General features: G+C 58.9%; 1 non-coding gene across 1 annotated transcript; it reads left to right on the forward strand.

Annotated features, from left to right (window-relative positions):
- Positions 1–1929: 1929 nt before the first annotated feature.
- On the forward strand, positions 1930–2048 carry LOC148057786 (5S ribosomal RNA). The gene has a single exon (XR_015710412.1). It is a non-coding gene; the product is annotated as a 5S ribosomal RNA (ribosomal RNA).
- Positions 2049–11147: the final 9099 nt, after the last annotated feature.

Below are 11147 nucleotides of genomic sequence, written 5' to 3' on the forward strand. Positions count from 1 at the left end.
CCTCTCCCAACCAGGGGGCCTGGGGAGCCTCCTCCTGCGGGGATGGGGAACCAGGGGCCTGGGGAACATTTTCAACACTTTGGGGCATTTTTAAACACTTTGGTCTTTTTCCCCCCTCTCCCAACCAGGGGGCCTGGGGAGCCTCCTCCTGCGGGGATGGGGAACCAGGGGCCTGGGGAACATTTTCAACACTTTGGGGCATTTTTAAACACTTTGCTCTTTTTCCCCCTCTCCCAACCAGGGGGCCTGGGGAGCCTCCTCCTGCGGGGATGGGGAACCAGGGGCCTGGGGAACATTTTCAACACTTTGGGGCATTTTTAAACACTTTGCTCTTTTTCCCCCTCTCCCAACCAGGGGGCCTGGGGAGCCTCCTCCTGCGGGGATGGGGAACCAGGGGCCTGGGGAACATTTTCAACACTTTGGGGCATTTTTAAACACTTTGGTCTTTTTCCCCCTCTCCCAACCAGGGGGCCTGGGGAGCCTCCTCCCGCGGGCATGGAGAACCAGGGGGCCTGGGGAGCCTCCTCCTGCGGTGATGGAGAACCAGGGGCCTGGGGAGCCTCCTCCTGCGGGGATGGGGAACCAGGGGGCCTGGGGAGCCTCCTCCTGCGGGCATGGAGAACCAGGGGGCCTGGGGAGCCTCCTCCTGCGGGGATGGGGAACCAGGGGGCCTGGGGAGCCTCCTCCTGCGGGGATGGAGAACCAGGGGGCCTGGGGAGCCTCCTCCTGCGGTCATGGAGAACCAGGGGGCCTGGGGAGCCTCCTCCTGCGGGCATGGAGAACCAGGGGCCTGGGGAGCCTCCTCCTGCGGGGATGGAGAACCAGGGGGCCTGGGGAGCCTCCTCCTGCGGGCATGGAGAACCAGGGGGCCTGGGGAGCCTCCTCCTGCGGGCATGGAGAACCAGGGGGCCTGGGGAGCCTCCTCCTGCGGGCATGGAGAACCAGGGGGCCTGGGGAGCCTCCTCCTGCGGGGATGGGGAACCAGGGGCCTGGGGAGCCTCCTCCTGCGGGGATGGAGAACCAAGGGGCCTGGGGAGCCTCCTCCTGCGGGCATGGAGAACATGGGGGCCTGGGGAGCCTCCTCCTGCGGGCATGGAGAACCAGGGGCCTGGGGAGCCTCCTCCTGCGGGGATGGAGAACCAGGGGGCCTGGGGAGCCTCCTCCTGCGGGGATGGAGAACCAGGGGGCCTGGGGAGCCTCCTCCTGCGGGGATGGAGAACCAGGGGGCCTGGGGAGCCTCCTACTGCGGGGATGGAGAACCAGGGGCCTGGGGAGCCTCCTCCTGCGGGGATGGAGAACCAGGGGGCCTGGGGAGCCTCCTCCTGCGGGGATGGAGAACCAGGGGGCCTGGGGAGCCTCCTCCTGCGGGGATGGAGAACCAGGGGCCTGGGGAGCCTCCTCCTGCGGGCATGGAGAACCAGGGGGCCTGGGGAGCCTCCTCCTGCGGGGATGGGGAACCAGGGGGCCTGGGGAGCCTCCTCCTGCACCAGGGGGCCTGGGGAGCCTCCTCCTGCGGGGATGGGGAACCAGGGGGCCTGGGGAGCCTCCTCCTGCGGTGATGGGGAACCATGGGGCCTGGGGAGCCTCCTCCTGCGGGGATGGGGAACCAGGGGGCCTGGGGAGCCTCCTCCTGCGGGGATGGGGAACCAGGGGCCTGGGGAGCCTCCTCCTGCGGTGATGGGGAACCATGGGGCCTGGGGAGCCTCCTCCTGCGGGGATGGGGAACCAGGGGGCCTGGGGAGCCTCCTCCTGCGGGGATGGGGAACCAGGGGCCTGGGGAGCCTCCTCCTGCACCAGGGGGCCTGGGGAGCCTCCTCCTGCGGGGATGGGGAACCAGGGGGCCTGGGGAGCCTCCTCCTGCGGGGATGGGGAACCAGGGGCCTGGGGAACATTTTCAACACTTTGGGGCATTTCACAAGCGCTTCCCTCGCTTACGGCCACACCACCCTGAATGAGCCCGATCTCGTCTGATCTCGGAAGCCAAGCAGGGTCGGGCCCAGTTAGTACTTGGATGGGAGACCGCCTGGGAATACTGGGTGCTGTAAGCATTTTTTTTTGCCATTATTTGTGGGTAGAAAAGTGAGAAAAGTGACCTAAAATAGAACCGGGACTAGCAGGCAGTTCCCCCCACCAGGCGGCGGCATTTGGGGCATTATTTGTGGGTCAGAAAGTGAGAAAAGTGACCTAAAATAGAACCGGGACTAGGCGGCAGTTCCCCCCACCAGGCGGCGGCATTTGGGGCATTATTTGTGGGTAGAAAAGTGAGAAAAGTGACCTAAAATAGAACCGGGACTAGGCGGCAGTTCCCCCCACCAGGCGGCGGCATTTGGGGCATTATTTGTGGGTCAGAAAGTGAGAAAAGTGACCTAAAATAGAACCGGGACTAGGCGGCAGTTCCCCCCACCAGGCGGCGGCATTTGGGGCATTATTTGTGGGTAAGAAAGTGAGAAAAGTGACCTAAAATAGAACCGGGACTAGGCGGCAGTTCCCCCCACCAGGCGGCGGCATTTGGGGCATTATTTGTGGGTCAGAAAGTGAGAAAAGTGACCTAAAATAGAACCGGGACTAGGCGGCAGTTCCCCCCACCAGGCGGCGGCATTTGGGGCATTATTTGTGGGTCAGAAAGTGAGAAAAGTGACCTAAAATAGAACCGGGACTAGGCGGCAGTTCCCCCCACCAGGCGGCGGCATTTGGGGCATTATTTGTGGGTAGAAAAGTGAGAAAAGTGACCTAAAATAGAACCGGGACTAGGCGGCAGTTCCCCCCACCAGGCGGCGGCATTTGGGGCATTATTTGTGGGTCAGAAAGTGAGAAAAGTGACCTAAAATAGAACCGGGACTAGGCGGCAGTTCCCCCCACCAGGCGGCGGCATTTGGGGCATTATTTGTGGGTCAGAAAGTGAGAAAAGTGACCTAAAATAGAACCGGGACTAGGCGGCAGTTCCCCCCACCAGGCGGCGGCATTTGGGGCATTATTTGTGGGTCAGAAAGTGAGAAAAGTGACCTAAAATAGAACCGGGACTAGGCGGCAGTTCCCCCCACCAGGCGGCGGCATTTGGGGCATTATTTGTGGGTAAGAAAGTGAGAAAAGTGACCTAAAATAGAACCGGGACTAGGCGGCAGTTCCCCCCACCAGGCGGCGGCATTTGGGGCATTATTTGTGGGTAAGAAAGTGAGAAAAGTGACCTAAAATAGAACCGGGACTAGGCGGCAGTTCCCCCCACCAGGCGGCGGCATTTGGGGCATTATTTGTGGGTCAGAAAGTGAGAAAAGTGACCTAAAATAGAACCGGGACTAGGCGGCAGTTCCCCCCACCAGGCGGCGGCATTTGGGGCATTATTTGTGGGTCAGAAAGTGAGAAAAGTGACCTAAAATAGAACCGGGACTAGGCGGCAGTTCCCCCCACCAGGCGGCGGCATTTGGGGCATTATTTGTGGGTCAGAAAGTGAGAAAAGTGACCTAAAATAGAACCGGGACTAGGCGGCAGTTCCCCCCACCAGGCGGCGGCATTTGGGGCATTATTTGTGGGTAAGAAAGTGAGAAAAGTGACCTAAAATAGAACCGGGACTAGGCGGCAGTTCCCCCCACCAGGCGGCGGCATTTGGGGCATTATTTGTGGGTCAGAAAGTGAGAAAAGTGACCTAAAATAGAACCGGGACTAGGCGGCAGTTCCCCCACCAGATGGCGGCATTTGGGGACCCGTAGTGTGGGCAGAAAACTCACCAAAGTGACTTAAAATAGAACCGGTGCAGGCGGCATGTTCCCCCACCAGATGGCGGCATTTGGGGACCCGTAGTGTGGGTAGAAAACTCACCAAAGTGACTTAAAATAGAACCGGTGCAGGCGGCATGTTCCCCCACCAGATGGCGGCATTTGGGGACCCGTAGTGTGGGTAGAAAACTCACCAAAGTGACTTAAAATAGAACCGGTGCAGGCGGCATGTTCCCCCACCAGATGGCGGCATTTGGGGAGCCGTAGTGTGGGCAGAAAACTCACCAAAGTGACTTAAAATAGAACCGGTGCAGGCGGCATGTTCCCCCACCAGATGGCGGCATTTGGGGACCCGTAGTGTGGGCAGAAAACTCACCAAAGTGACTTAAAATAGAACCGGTGCAGGCGGCATGTTCCCCCACCAGATGGCGGCATTTGGGGACCCGTAGTGTGGGCAGAAAACTCACCAAAGTGACTTAAAATAGAACCGGTGCAGGCGGCATGTTCCCCCACCAGATGGCGGCATTTGGGGACCCGTAGTGTGGGCAGAAAACTCACCAAAGTGACTTAAAATAGAACCGGTGCAGGCGGCATGTTCCCCCACCAGATGGCGGCATTTGGGGACCTGCAGTGTGGGTAGAAAACTCACCAAAGTGTCCTAAAATAGAACCGGGACCAGGGGGCCTCTTCCCCCACCAGGTGGCGGGCTTGGGGGGCTTGGTTTCCGGGTAGAAAACTCACCAAAGTGTCCTAAAATAGAACCGGGACCAGGGGGCATGTTCCCCCACCAGGCGGCGGGCTTGGGGGGCTTGGTTTGCGGGTAGAAAACTCACCAAAGTGTCCTAAAATAGAACCAGGACCAGGGGGCATGTTCCCCCACCAGGCGGCGGGCTTGGGGGGCTTGGTTTGCGGGTAGAAAACTCACCAAAGTGTCCTAAAATAGAACCGGGACCAGGGGGCCTCTTCCCCCACCAGGCGGCGGGCTTGGGGGGCTTGGTTTGCGGGTAGAAAACTCACCAAAGTGACCTAAAATAGAACCGGGCTAGGCGGCATGTTCCCCCACCAGGCGGCGGGCTTGGGGGGCTTGGTTTGCGGGTAGAAAACTCACCAAAGTGTCCTAAAATAGAACCGGGACCAGGGGGCATCTTCCCCCACCAGGCGGCGGGCTTGGGGGGCTTGGTTTGCGGGTAGAAAACTCACCAAAGTGTCCTAAAATAGAACCGGGACCAGGGGGCCTCTTCCCCCACCAGGCGGCGGGCTTGGGGGGCTTGGTTTGCGGGTAGAAAACTCACCAAAGTGACCTAAAATAGAACCGGGCCAGGCGGCATGCTCCCCCACCAGGCGGCGGGCTTGGGGGGCTTGGTTTGCGGGTAGAAAACTCACCAAAGTATCGGCAAAATAGAACCAGGGAAGGGGGGGATGTCGGTCACAAGGTGCCCGAGTCAGAGAACCAGGAAAACGGACATAAATCCAGAAAACCTCGGTGTCTGACTGCTCCTCAAAAAGTGGTCTTTTTGATGTCACGAGCGCAACCACCTAGAGGTTAATGGGGAGGGATGGTGTGAGCGCAAACGGATTTTTCCTAAGTGTGACTGCTCCTCAAAAAGTGGTCTTTTTGATGTCACGAGCGCAACCACCTAGAGGTTAATGGGGAGGGATGGTGTGAGCGCAAACGGATTTTTCCTAAGTGTGACTGCTCCTCAAAAAGTGGTCTTTTTGATGTCACGAGCGCAACCACCTAGAGGTTAATGGGGAGGGATGGTGTGAGCGCAAACGGATTTTTCCTAAGTGTGACTGCTCCTCAAAAAGTGGTCTTTTTGATGTCACGAGCGCAACCACCTAGAGGTTAATGGGGAGGGAGTGGAAAAAACGACAAAGTGTTGAGCTCCGGACCGGGATGGCGGGCGACTCGAGCGGTCATGCCCGACTTTGAGACACTTTGTCGCGGTCATGCGAGCGACCTCCACTGCTCCCCGGAGGTGCCCCGGACCGGGTTGGCGGGTGACTCGAGCGGTCGTGCCCGACTTTGAGACACTTTGTCGCGGTCATGCGGGCGTCCTCCGCCGGTCCCCGGAGGTGCCCCGGACCGGGTTGGCGGGTGACTCGAGCGGTCATGCCCGACTTTGAGACACTTTGTCGCGGTCATGCGGGCGTCCTCCGCCGGTCCCCGGAGGTGCCCCGGACCGGGTTGGCGGGTGACTCGAGCGGTCATGCCCGACTTTGAGACACTTTGTCGCGGTCATGCGGGCCTCCTCCGCCGGTCCCTGGAGGTGCCCCGGACCGGGTTGGCGGGTGACTCGAACGGTCATGCCCGACTTTGAGACACTTTGTCGCGGTCATGCGGGCGTCCTCCGCCGGTCCCTGGAGGTGCCCCGGACCGGGTTGGCGGGTGACTCGAGCGGTCGTGCCCGACTTTGAGACACTTTGTCGCGGTCATGCGGGCATCCTCCGCCGGTCCCTGGAGGTGCCCCGGACCGGGTTGGCGGGTGACTCGAGCGGTCGTGCCCGACTTTGAGACACTTTGCCGCGGTCATGCGGGCGACCTCCGCCGGTCCCCGGAGGTTCCCCGGACCGGGTTGGCGGGTGACTCGAACGGTCGTGCCCGACTTTGAGACACTTTGTCGCGGTCATGCGGGCGTCCTCCGCCGGTCCCTGGAGGTGCCCCGGACCGGGTTGGCGGGTGACTCGAGCGGTCGTGCCCGACTTTGAGACACTTTGTCGCGGTCATGCGGGCGTCCTCCGCCGGTCCCTGGAGGTGCCCCGGACCGGGTTGGCGGGTGACTCGAGCGGTCATGCCCGACTTTGAGACACTTTGTCGCGGTCATGCGGGCGTCCTCCGCCGGTCCCTGGAGGTGCCCCGGACCGGGTTGGCGGGTGACTCGAGCGGTCATGCCCGACTTTGAGACACTTTGTCGCGGTCATGCGGGCGTCCTCCGCCGGTCCCTGGAGGTGCCCCGGACCGGGTTGGCGGGTGACTCGAGCGGTCGTGCCCGACTTTGAGACACTTTGTCGCGGTCATGCGGGCGTCCTCCGCCGGTCCCTGGAGGTGCCCCGGACCGGGTTGGCGGGTGACTCGAGCGGAGGTGCCCGACTTTGAGACACTTTGTCGCGGTCATGCGGGCGTCCTCCGCCGGTCCCTGGAGGTGCCCCGGACCGGGTTGGCGGGTGACTCGAGCGGTCGTGCCCGACTTTGAGACACTTTGCCGCGGTCATGCGGGCGACCTCCGCCGGTCCCTGGAGGTGCCCCGGACCGGGTTGGCGGGTGACTCGAGCGGTCGTGCCCGACTTCGAGACACTTTGCCGCGGTCATGCGGGCGACCTCCGCCGGTCCCTGGAGGTGCCCCGGACCGGGTTGGCGGGTGACTCGAGCGGTCGTGCCCGACTTTGAGACACTTTGTCGCGGTCATGCGGGCGTCCTCCGCCGGTCCCTGGAGGTGCCCCGGACCGGGTTGGCGGGTGACTCGAGCGGAGGTGCCCGACTTTGAGACACTTTGTCGCGGTCATGCGGGCGTCCTCCGCCGGTCCCTGGAGGTGCCCCGGACCGGGTTGGCGGGTGACTCGAGCGGTCGTGCCCGACTTTGAGACACTTTGCCGCGGTCATGCGGGCGACCTCCGCCGGTCCCTGGAGGTGCCCCGGACCGGGTTGGCGGGTGACTCGAGCGGTCGTGCCCGACTTCGAGACACTTTGCCGCGGTCATGCGGGCGACCTCCGCCGGTCCCTGGATGGCGGGCTCCAGTGAGGTCGGCGGGGGAAGGCTCGGGCTGAGGCCGACTTCGGTGCCTCAAAGTCGGACAAGGTTGGATTGGAAGTCCGCTGTGTTGAGGACCAGTGGCATTCGGCGGTGGAACGCTCAGAACTTGGCCGACATCGGTGCCTCAACGTCGGACAAGGTTGGAGTGGATGACCGCTGATAACTCTGGTTCTTTTGCCAGACGAAAGAAATTTTTCCCGAGTGTGACTGCTCTGAAAAAAGTGGTCTTTTTGATGTCACGAGCGCAACCACCTAGAGGTTAATAGGGAGGCACCATAACAGGAGAGGGAGTGAAAAGGCTCGGACGGTGGCCGAGCCTGGTGCCTCAAAATCGGACAAGGTTGGAGTGGATGACCGCTGAAAACTCTGGTTCTTTTGCCAGACGAAAGAAATTTTTCCCGAGTGTGACTGCTCTGAAAAAAGTGGTCTTTTTGATGTCACGAGCGCAACCACCTAGAGGTTAATAGGGAGGCACCATAACAGGAGAGGGAGTGAAAAGGCTCGGAGGGTGGCCGAGCCTGGTGCCTCAAAATCGGACAAGGTTGGAGTGGATGACCGCTGAAAACTCTGGTTCTTTTGCCAGACGAAAGAAATTTTTCCCGAGTGTGACTGCTCTGAAAAAAGTGGTCTTTTTGATGTCACGAGCGCAACCACCTAGAGGTTAATAGGGAGGCACCATAACAGGAGAGGGAGTGAAAAGGCTCGGACGGTGGCCGAGCCTGGTGCCTCAAAATCGGACAAGGTTGGAGTGGATGACCGCTGAAAACTCTGGTTCTTTTGCCAGACGAAAGAAATTTTTCCCGAGTGTGACTGCTCTGCAAAAAGTGGTCTTTTTGATGTCACGAGCGCAACCACCTAGAGGTTAATAGGGAGGCACCATAACAGGAGAGGGAGTGAAAAGGCTCGGAGGGTGGCCGAGCCTGGTGCCTCAAAATCGGACAAGGTTGGAGTGGATGACCGCTGAAAACTCTGGTTCTTTTGCCAGACGAAAGAAATTTTTTCCGAGTGTGACTGCTCTGCAAAAAGTGGTCTTTTTGATGTCACGAGCGCAACCACCTAGAGGTTAATAGGGAGGCACCATAACAGGAGAGGGAGTGAAAAGGCTCGGAGGGTGGCCGAGCCTGGTGCCTCAAAATCGGACAAGGTTGGAGTGGATGACCGCTGAAAACTCTGGTTCTTTTGCCAGACGAAAGAAATTTTTTCCGAGTGTGACTGCTCTGCAAAAAGTGGTCTTTTTGATGTCACGAGCGCAACCACCTAGAGGTTAATAGGGAGGCACCATAACAGGAGAGGGAGTGAAAAGGCTCGGAGGGTGGCCGAGCCTGGTGCCTCAAAGTCGGACAAGGTTGGAGTGGATGACCGCTGAGAACTCTGGTTCTTTTGCCTGACGAAAGAAATTTTTTCCGAGTGTGACTGCTCTGCAAAAAGTGGTCTTTTTGATGTCACGAGCGCAACCACCTAGAGGTTAATAGGGAGGCACCATAACAGGAGAGGGAGTGAAAAGGCTCGGAGGGTGGCCGAGCCTGGTGCCTCAAAATCGGACAAGGTTGGAGTGGATGGCCGCGGAGAACTCTGGTTCTTTTGCCTGACGAAAGAAATTTTTTCCGAGTGTGACTGCTCTGCAAAAAGTGGTCTTTTTGATGTCACGAGCGCAACCACCTAGAGGTTAATAGGGAGGCACCATAACAGGAGAGGGAAGGAAAAGGCTCGGAGGGTGGCCGAGCCTGGTGCCTCAAAGTCGGACAAGGTTGGAGTGGATGGCCGCGGAGAACTCTGGTTCTTTTGCCTGACGAAAGAAATTTTTTCCGAGTGTGACTGCTCTGCAAAAAGTGGTCTTTTTGATGTCACGAGCGCAACCACCTAGAGGTTAATAGGGAGGCACCATAACAGGAGAGGGAAGGAAAGGGCTCGGAGGGTGGCCGAGCCTGGTGCCTCAAAGTCGGACAAGGTTGGAGTGGATGGCCGCTGAGAACTCTGGTTCTTTTGCCTGACGAAAGAAATTTTTTCCGAGTGTGACTGCTCTGCAAAAAGTGGTCTTTTTGATGTCACGAGCGCAACCACCTAGAGGTTAATAGGGAGGCACCATAACAGGAGAGGGAGTGAAAAGGCTCGGAGGGTGGCCGAGCCTGGTGCCTCAAAATCGGACAAGGTTGGAGTGGATGGCCGCGGAGAACTCTGGTTCTTTTGCCTGACGAAATAAATTTTTTCCGAGTGTGACTGCTCTTCAAAAAGTGGTCTTTTTGATGTCACGAGCGCAACCACCTAGAGGTTAATAGGGAGGCACCATAACAGGAGAGGGAAGGAAAAGGCTCGGAGGGTGGCCGAGCCTGGTGCCTCAAAGTCGGACAAGGTTGGAGTGGATGGCCGCGGAGAACTCTGGTTCTTTTGCCTGACGAAAGAAATTTTTTCCGAGTGTGACTGCTCTGCAAAAAGTGGTCTTTTTGATGTCACGAGCGCAACCACCTAGAGGTTAATAGGGAGGCACCATAACAGGAGAGGGAAGGAAAGGGCTCGGAGGGTGGCCGAGCCTGGTGCCTCAAAGTCGGACAAGGTTGGAGTGGATGGCCGCGGAGAACTCTGGTTCTTTTGCCTGACGAAAGAAATTTTTTCCGAGTGTGACTGCTCCTCAAAAAGTGGTCTTTTTGATGTCACGAGCGCAACCACCTAGAGGTTAATAGGGAGGCACCATAACAGGAGAGGGAAGGAAAAGGCTCGGAGGGTGGCCGAGCCTGGTGCCTCAAAGTCGGACAAGGTTGGAGTGGATGGCCGCGGAGAACTCTGGTTCTTTTGCCTGACGAAATAAATTTTTTCCGAGTGTGACTGCTCTTCAAAAAGTGGTCTTTTTGATGTCACGAGCGCAACCACCTAGAGGTTAATAGGGAGGCACCATAACAGGAGAGGGAAGGAAAAGGCTCGGAGGGTGGCCGAGCCTGGTGCCTCAAAGTCGGACAAGGTTGGAGTGGATGGCCGCGGAGAACTCTGGTTCTTTTGCCTGACGAAAGAAATTTTTTCCGAGTGTGACTGCTCCTCAAAAAGTGGTCTTTTTGATGTCACGAGCGCAACCACCTAGAGGTTAATAGGGAGGCACCATAACAGGAGAGGGAAGGAAAAGGCTCGGAGGGTGGCCGAGCCTGGTGCCTCAAAGTCGGACAAGGTTGGAGTGGATGGCCGCGGAGAACTCTGGTTCTTTTGCCTGACGAAAGAAATTTTTTCCGAGTGTGACTGCTCTTCAAAAAGTGGTCTTTTTGATGTCACGAGCGCAACCACCTAGAGGTTAATAGGAGCGAAGGATACTTGGACAGAGTATCGAGCTCCAGCGCAGGCGGCGGGGAAAGAGCTCAGGCTCAAGCCGACCTTCGCGCGTCATGGACGCACTGTGATACCACCTACACCGATGACCGATCTGCCAACGTGACCCGCCATCGGAGGGCCCCCACCCATTGCGGGCGGACGGTTCCTCCGGACTTAGCGGGTCCGATCAAGCGTTGTGGCTTGCCACCTCTGCCGAAACCTCCAGTGAGACCGAGGCGTCCCGTCTGACCCAGTGGTTCTACACGCGCGCCTTCGCCGCCGTCCTCTGGCCGTTAACTCGGCCTCGCGGTGAGGCAGGAGCGATGTGCATCCGCGGAAACACACTTCTTGGGATCGTGTTTGTTGTCAAGGAGTCCTGTGGGCGAAAGAGACA

This window comes from Callionymus lyra, unplaced genomic scaffold (assembly GCF_982586985.1).
Source record: "Callionymus lyra unplaced genomic scaffold, fCalLyr1.hap1.1 HAP1_SCAFFOLD_634, whole genome shotgun sequence".
Classification (NCBI taxonomy): domain Eukaryota; kingdom Metazoa; phylum Chordata; class Actinopteri; order Syngnathiformes; family Callionymidae; genus Callionymus; species Callionymus lyra.